The 9072-nt window shown below is 44.9% G+C and overlaps 1 pseudogene; it reads right to left on the minus strand.

Annotated features, from left to right (window-relative positions):
- Positions 1–5620: 5620 nt before the first annotated feature.
- LOC127030819 (olfactory receptor 11A1-like) lies at positions 5621–6591 on the minus strand (annotated as a pseudogene).
- Positions 6592–9072: the final 2481 nt, after the last annotated feature.

Genomic DNA, 9072 nt, shown 5'->3' on the forward strand with positions numbered 1-9072 from the left:
CTGCTCAAAGCAGGACCAATTCCCAACTAAATCATCCCAACCAGGGCTTTGTCAAGTCTGACCTTAAAAACTTCTAAGGAAAGAAATTCCACCACCTTCCTAGGTAACCCATTCCAGTGCTTCACCACTCTCCAAGTGAAAAAGTTTTCCCTAATATTCAAACTAAATCTCACCCACTGCAACTTGAGACCATTACTCCTTCTTCTGTCATCAGGTACCACTGAGAAAAGTCTAGATCCATCCTCTTTGTAATCCCCTTTCAGGTAGTTGAAAGCAGCTATCAAATCCTCCCTCATTCTTCTCTTCTGCAGACTAAACAATCCCAGTTCCCTCAGCCTCTTCTTATAAGTTATGTGCTCCAGCCCCCGAATCATTTTTGTTGCCCTCCACTGGATGCTCTCCAATTTTTCCACATCCTTCTTGTAGTGTGGGGCACAAAACTGGACACAGTACTCCAGATGAGGCCTCACCAGTGTCGAATAGAGGGGAATGATCACATCCCTCAATCTGCTGGCAATGCCCCTTCTTATACAGCCCAAAATGCCGGTAGCCTTCTTGGCAATAAGGGCACACTGTTGACTCATATCCAGCTTCTCATCCACTGTAACCACTAGGTCCTTTTCTGAGAACTGCTTTCTAGTCATTTGTTCCTTAGTCTGTAAGAGTGAATGGGATTCTTCTGTCCTAAGTGGAGGACTCTGCACTTGTCCTTATTGAACCTCATCACATTTCTTTCGGCTAAATCCTCTAATTTGTCTAGGTCCCTCTGTATCCTATCCCTACCCTCCAGCATATCTACCACTTCTCCCAGTTTAGTGTCATCTGCAAACTTGCTGAAAATGCAATCCACGCCATTCTCCAGATCATTAATGAAGATATTGAACAAAACCGGCCCCAGGACCAACCTTTGGGGCACCCCACTTGAAACCGGCTGCCAACTAGACATGCCACTATTGATCACTACCCCTTGAGCCCGATGATCTAGCCAGCTTTCTATCCACCTTGTAGTCCATTCATCCAGCCCATAGCTCTTTAACTTGCTGGCAAGAATACTGTGGAAGACAGTATCAAAAGCTTTGCTAAAGTCAAGGAATAGCACATCCACTGCTTTCCCCTCATCCACAGACCCAGTTATCTCCGCTGTGACAGAGCCAGGCCAGTGGGGTACAGGAGTCTGGTACAGGGCAAATATACTGGTCACTGGATCAGTAGTTTTCTGTTCCCTGAGTGACCAGAGCAGGGGCTGCACTAGAGTAATCAGGAATCTGCTAGAAACAATTCAGGCAGACAAGCTGATTAGAACACCTGCAACCAAGCAAGGCAGGCTAATCGGGGCAACTGGATTTAAAAAGGCGCTCACTCCAGTCAGGGAGGGGTGAGCCAGAGGAGAGGAAGTGTGTGTGAGGAGCTGGGAGCAAGAGGCACAAGGAGCTGAGAGTGAGAGGGTGTGCTGCTGGAGGACTGAGGAGTAAAAGCGTTATCAGACACCAGGAGGAAGATCTTGTGGTAAGGATAAAGAAAGTACATGGAGGAGGCCACGGGGAAGTAGCCCAGGGAGTTGCAGCTGTTACAGGAGGCACTATAGACAGCTGCAATCCACAGGGCCCTGGGCTGGAACCCATAGTAGAGGGCAGGCCCGGGTTCCCCCCAAACCTCCCAACTCCTGATCAGACACAGGAGGAGTTGATCCAGACTGTGGGGAAGATCACTGAGGTGAGCAAATCTGCCAATAAGTGCAGGACCCACCAAGGTAGAGGAGGAACTTTGTCACACCGCATAGGAGTCAATTAGGTTAGTCAGGCATGACTTGCCCTTGGTGAATCCATGCTTACTGTTCCTGGCCACTTTCCTTTTCTCGAAGTGCTTCAGAATCGATTTCTTGAAGACCTGCTGCATGATTTTTCCAGGGACTGAGGTGAGGCTGACTGGCCTGTAGTTCCCTGAATCCTCCTTCTTCCCTTTTATAAAGATGGGCACTACATTAGCCTTTTTCCAGTCATCCGGGACCTCCCTCGTTCGCCATGAGTTTTCAAAGATAATAGCCAATGGCTCTGCAATCACATCCACCAACTACTTTAGCACTCTCCCAGGGCTGGCTCTAGGTGTTTTGCCTCCCCAAGCAAAAAAAAAATTGGCTGCCTGCACCCATCTGCTGCGCTAGCCCTGGGCTCTCCCCCTACCTGTATCCCCCTGCCACCCTAGCCCTGGGCTCAATCCACACACTCGTACTCCCTGCCACCCCAGCCCTGGGCTCTCCCCGCAACACAGCCTGTGCTGTCCCAGCTCTGGGCTCCCACCTTTCCCCCCAACAGTGCCCCCCCACCCACCTACACCCTATGGCCCCATCCCTTTGCTCTGCCCCCTCCACCCACACTCACTGCTGCCCCAGCCCTGGGTCACTGGTAACTTGCTCCCAGGAGGGGTCATTCAGCAAGAATTTTGGATGTGCACAGAAGACAGACAGGATTGGTTCTTATATGGTAGGGGTCCCCAACGTGGTGCCCGCGGGTGCCATGGTGCCCATGGGGCATCTAAATGCTCCTGTGTTCTGGCTGGTGGTCGACCATCTGCTGAAATACTGCCAAAATTTGGTGGCGATGCCTCTCAATGACACCACTTGCCACCAACAAACGATGTCATCGAGAGGCATCACTGCTGAAACGCCGTAGAAATTCAGCGGCGACACCTCTCGATGACGTCACTTGCTGCTGACAATCGATGTCATCGAGAGGCGTCGCTGCCAAAACATGGCAGAAATTCGGCGGCATTTCTGCGGATGCTCCACGGCTGCCACGGTCCTTTGTCTGGCGCCCACCAGATGAAAAGGTTGGAGACCACTGCTATATGGTTACAGAATTGAAGTAAAGTGGAATAATGTTCAGCTTATGTGACTGGAGGATATCTGGACGCATATTATAAGACTGTCCTCCATAAATGAGGAAAAGTTGACGTACCTTTATTATTCTTTTGTTCTACTCTTTGTTTCTATGGGGAATTTGCCAATGCAATATTACTGTCTTTCTTTTAAACAAATACAGCTTAAAAAAAAAAAGGCAACAGCTCTTGAAAATAGCAATTCCAGTCCTAAAAACCACTGGGAAGCATTTCTTGCTTAATTTTATCCTACTTTTTCTACAGCAAATTACAGTGGATCAGTATATTTGATTTGGGAGAAATGAAGTAACAGCTGCCCAAACTGAGCTTGAGCACTCCTGAACTTTGAGGGTGTTCAAATCTGGAAGGCAGGTGCTAGATTCCATTCCTGAATATTCGCTAAATCTGGAAAGGAAAAGTCAATTTCTGTTTCCATGGCTCAGGAGTGGAAATCCTCCTACCTGCCTGGTACTGTATCTAAAACTGCCCCGGTCCAGAGCCTCCCCTCTCTTACTTTTCATTTTCCATTCTAGTGGGATCCACGTACCTCCCTTGCTGGGCTTCAGATAGAGAGGGCACTGTCCATTTAGTCCACCCAATTCCTTATTTGGGGGCTGCAAGGTGAGGTCACACCAGTATCCCTAATCCAGTGTGGGGATGTCTTCTGAAGGGGATATCTGGGGCATTGTCTTCTACTCCTTGCGCATACTTGTTCCCCATTCACAGTGCTACCCCGCTCTAGCAGTTAGCTCTCCATTCACAGCAAGCTGCAGCATGAGGTTTCAGCTACCATACTCCCTCCTCCTCCCTTTCCTGTTTATAGCAGCCAAGGGAATGCTGGGAAATGTGGTTCTTTCACTGCTCCAGGGATGGCTCTATAGGCAGGGAGCTAGCCAAGGAACTACAGCTCCCAGGCCTCCCTGTTGGTTTCTCAGCTTCCAGGCTGGAACCCTTCCACTGCCACCCATGCAAATGAGTTGCCCCAAGCACCTGCTTGCTTTATTGGTGCCTAGAGGCACCCCTGTCCCAAGGTCTGTTAGAGTGAGGGATCATCCTTCAGGATAGGTTGTAGATTCTTGATGGTGTGCTGGAGGGGTTTTAGTTGTGGGCTGAAGGTGACAACTAGTGGTGTTCTAACTAACCCAGAACCTATCCTTGCAGCAAACCCCGTTGCCAACTCTGTCTGCGTATCTATTCAAGGGACACCATCATAGGACCTAACCACATCAGCCACACCATCAGGGGCTCTGTCAGGGTTCCTTCCCCATTCTGAACTCTAAAGTACAGATGTGGGGCCCCACATGAAAGCCCCCTATGTTTATTTCTACCAGCTTAGGTTAAAACCTGGTACACTGCCACCACCAAGTGATTTAACAAGAAAGAAGGAAAGGACCACTTGGTGTTCCTCTTCCTCCAAAATATCCCCCCAAGCCCTTATACCCCCTTTCCTGTGGAGCCTTGAGAATAATATCCTAATCAACTGGTTACAAAATGATCAAAGACCCAAACTCCTGGGTTTTTGGATAATGGAAAAATCAGTCAGGTTCTTAAAAGAATGATTTTGTTAAAAAGAAATTGTAAAAAATATCTCTGTAAAATCAGGATGGAAAATAACTTTACAGGGTAATCAGATTCAAAGAGCCCAGAGGAACATCTTCTTGCCTTAGTTTCAAAGTTACAACAAAACAGGGATAAACCTCTCTCTAGAAAAATGTAAAATTCACAAGTTGAGAAAACAAAGGTAAACTGATACTCCTTGCCTGGCTGTTACCTAAAAATTTGAAATATGAGAGACTGGTTCAGAAAGATTTGGGGAATATGGATTGATGTCTGGTCCCTCTTAGTCCCAAGAGTGAACACCATCAAAACAAATAGCATCAACAAAAGCTTTCCACTGCCCTCCCCCAAGATTTGGAAGTATCTTGTCCCCTTATTGGTCCTTTGGATCAGGTGTCAACCAGGTTACCTGAGCCTCTTAACCTTATACAGGTAAAAGGATTTTGGTGCCTCTGGCCAGGAAGGATTTTATAGTATTGTACATAGGAGAGTTGTTACCCTTCCCTTTATAGTTATGACAGGCTTGTTCACCTGCACATCTACCTATGTGATATATGCCATCATGTGCCAGCAGTGCCCCTCTTCCATGTACAGTAGCCAAACCGGACAGTCTCTACACAAAAGAATAAAAGGACACAAATCAGATGTCAACAATTATAACATTCAAAAACCAGTTGGAGAACACTTCAACCTCCCTGGACACTCAATTACAGACCTAAAAGTGGCAATTCTTCAACAAAAACACTTCAGAAACATACTCCATTGAGAAACTGCTGAACTGGAATTAATTTGAAAACTGGACACTATCAAATTAGGCCTGAATAAAGACTGAGAGTAGATAAGTCACTACAAAAACTAATTTTCCCCTACTGTTACTCACACCTTCTTGTCAACTGTTTAAATGGGCCACTCTGATTACATTGGCCTCATTACCACTACAAAAGTGATTTATAACTCCCTTGGTATTTTACTGTTAAGAATAGGCCACTTCCATCTTAATAGAATTGTCTTGTTAGCACTGACACCCACTTGGTAAGGCAACCCACATCTTTTCATGTACAGTGTATTTATATCTGCCTACTGTATTTTCCACTCCATGCATCAGATGAAGTGAGTTTTAGTCCATAAAAGCTTATGCCTAAATAAATATGATAGATCATACACTCCATTTCATGTCACCCTCTATAAATTAACTCATGAAAGCCACAGAGTTCCTGGCTGCTTTTCTCAGGGCCTCCATGACCTCTTTGTTTCTCAGGCTGTAGATGAGGGGGTTGGCCAAGGGAGTCAGGACGGTGTAGAAGACAGAGAACACTTTGTTAAGTTCTCGCAGCATCTTGGTTTTTGGTAAAATATAGACAATGATTAGGGTGCCATAGAAAGTAGTAACCACAATAAGGTGAGAGGAGCAGGTGGAAAATGCCTTTTGCCTCCCAGTGCTAGAAGGGATTCTCAGGATGGCAGAGATGATACAAACGTAGGATGTCAGGGTCAATATAAATGGTGGTAAAGTGAATAGGAAGGAGCCCAAGAAGGTCACAAGTTCCATCTAGTGGGTGATACTACAGGACAGTTTTATCAGTAGTGAGTGGAGTTTTATCAGAGGAGTGAGATCACAAAAGAAATGGTCCATTTGTTTGGGGCCACAGAAAGTTAATTGTGACATTAAACATATTATTATGGTAACAACCAAAAATGCACTTAGCCAAGACCCAGCTGCTAGCTGGAGGCAGAACCTGTCATTCATATGGGTTGAATAATGCAATGGTTACATATTGCTAAATACCGAGCGTAAGACATTGCAGCTAGCAGGTAACATTCTGTACCTACTAGAGAACCAAAGAAATATAATTGCACCAAGCAGTCACTAAGAGAAATGGTTCTGTCCCCAGTCAGGAGACTGGCCAGCATCCGAGGCAGGATGGTGGAGGTGTAGCAGGTCTCCAAGCAGGACAAGTTCCCCAGGAAGAAGTACGTGGGGATGTGAAGGTGCTGATCGGCCACAACCAGCACAATGATGAGGACGTTCCCGGCCAAGGTCACAACGTAGATCACTAGCAACAACAGGAAGAGAAGGATCTGCTGTGCCGGGAGATCCACAAAACCCAGGAGGATGAATTCAGGGATGGTCGTTTCATTTCTCCACTCTGTGTTTGCCATTGTCATATCTAGGGAACAAAAGAAGTCCAAAAATACAATTTGAAAAGAATAAACCTAAACCACATCTTCTTTTAAAATCCAGAAACATTTCAAAACTCCTCATTCTCTGCTATTTACCTTTCCAACAATTGGATCAAAACCTCAGACCGTGGTATTTATTTGTCTGGTATCTCTCATTTCGGAACAAACTATGCATATTCTGCCATCCAAACTCCACCAGTAAAAGATCAAATAATAGCTCAGGCTACCCAACTTAGAGGTGGTTGGGAAATTGCTTTTTTTGTTTGTTTCTTTTTTTCTTGAAAAAAAACATAAAAATGAAAAAAATAGAACATTTTAGTTTTGCTCATTGTTTTCAGTATTTGGAGTTTTGGTTCTTCAAAAGAAAATAAAAAACAGAAAATTTAGTAGAATATGCAAATTTTCACAAAATATTCCATTTAATTGAAAAAGCCATTTTGCTTCAAAAGATGACCGTCAGTGAAAAAGATTTCATTAGCAGTACGCAGAGACTGAAGTGTTGTCATAACAGTTTTGATTATTTGCTCACCTTCTGTCATGCGCTAAATATAGGAGCAGAAATATGCTTCCCTTCAGTGAAGAGTCCACTGCTGACAATGTTCATTATTTGACACTTTTGGGGATTCCCTTATTGTTCTTTAGCATTTTTCACTCGTGTAGGTGCTGCGATATGATTGTGATTGGTGCAGGATATTTACCTGAATAGAAGTGACAAGGGCAACACCAACATCTGTGTAACGCCATTGTCAGGGATCTAGTCACGCCTCCCGTATGGGGCACATGTCAGAATATTGTCAGAGGTTGCACATGCTCTTAGCTTGCTGGTGCTGGGCCAAGTTTAGGCACTGTCCCTGGCTTTGGGATGTCAGGTGCAGATCTTTTGTCTGGCACCCCTTTTGCCATATCCAGTTGCCCAAGCCCTGAAACTAGCATCATCTCCTCAGGCCTCTCCAACAGCTCTCTGCATTCCTCAACATGTCACTAAAGGTGTGAGCCCTCTGGTTTACAGTGAGAGCCAGTAGATGCACAGACAGACTTTGAACAGAATTCTAAAGCCCATTGCTCTTTACTTAATGGCACAAGAGATACACAGAGCTACATAAAATATTAAACACACCTATCCACATTTCCCTGCCTCAGCTTTCTCCCGACCCTGGAGAGTTCTCTGGGCTCGGGAGAAACCCCTTGGGTATACAGGATCCTTTACTGGTGGCTCATGACTTCTCTATTCTGGCCAACCTTCTCTGATTTGGCTAGTCTACAGCTAAACAGGGCTCCCACTACAAAAGTTTATCTGAGTCTTCTCCTGTCCTACTCAAAGCTTTGTCTTCCTCTCTTAGCAAGTGTCTTGAATGTATATGTCCCCCTACCAAAACCAGGTTCCTTTGTTCTGCTTCTAGTGTTTTTCCAAATCCTCCATCACCAGCCCCCCTGCAATAATCTGGAGGAAGTAGCTTCTCCATGCACCAGCCCACTTCCTCAGCATACCAATTGTTGAGTCAGAGTTCAGCCATTTAGATTAATGGCTCTCCATTGCCTGGTAGGTACATCCTTGTGCCCGTGTTAGCAAATGGTAGATTCCACATCCACATAGAGGCATTCCAGGATGCATCCATTTTATAACAACTTCATAGCATCAACCAGAATTCATAAATTGCACAGACAAATTCCTCAAGTCATCACAGCCATAAATCATGACTGTATCGCTGAGAATGCAAATCTAATATTGCTGGCTATATAAATATCTGCTTGTTTTGGAAATGCAGCTACATTTCAGTTTCAGATGAGAAAATATTTCAGGTTGACACTGTATAGCACATAGAAGCATTTTCTTTTATTGGTGGCTGCCACAGGAATTAATTTGGAGAAGCTCCAAAGGCCTGTGTTTTGCAGGAGGTCAGACTAGATGTTCACCATGGTCCCTTCTGTCCTTGGAATGTATGAATGGTTGTGTTCTTATTCCCTGATCTGTTTCTATCATTTCAGATAGGAAAAGGGGGAAGATTGCTTTACCTTTAAAACTGATCTGCATGATCTTGAATCTCTGATATAACCTCTTCAGTCAGCATTTTGGAGAGCCGGATGCAGACTGCATTCTCAGCAGACAGTCACCATCTTCTTCACTTGTCTTCATTCTCTCAGCAATGGTCTGGATGGCCTACTTGGTTTCCTGTGCCTTGTATGTAGTACTAAAGAGCCTGTGTCTCTTCTGATTCATTATTTATCCTTCATATGAGAAGGAGGCATCTCCCTTGGCACTTTGGCTGATGGGTGCTTGAAATAAGCCAAAGGAGAAAAGCTAATCATATCTATACTCTCTAGACAGAATCAGTGGATGTAGAAATGGAGTCAACTTCTAAACTAAAAGGGAAAATTAAGGAGTGAAAAAAACTTCTAACTCAAAGGAAGTCTTTGTTTTTATTAGGTAGATGAGATGACAGCTCAGGCAACTTTGAAGCA

The sequence above is a fragment of the Gopherus flavomarginatus genome, chromosome 11 (genome assembly GCF_025201925.1).
Source record: "Gopherus flavomarginatus isolate rGopFla2 chromosome 11, rGopFla2.mat.asm, whole genome shotgun sequence".
NCBI lineage: Eukaryota > Metazoa > Chordata > Testudines > Testudinidae > Gopherus > Gopherus flavomarginatus.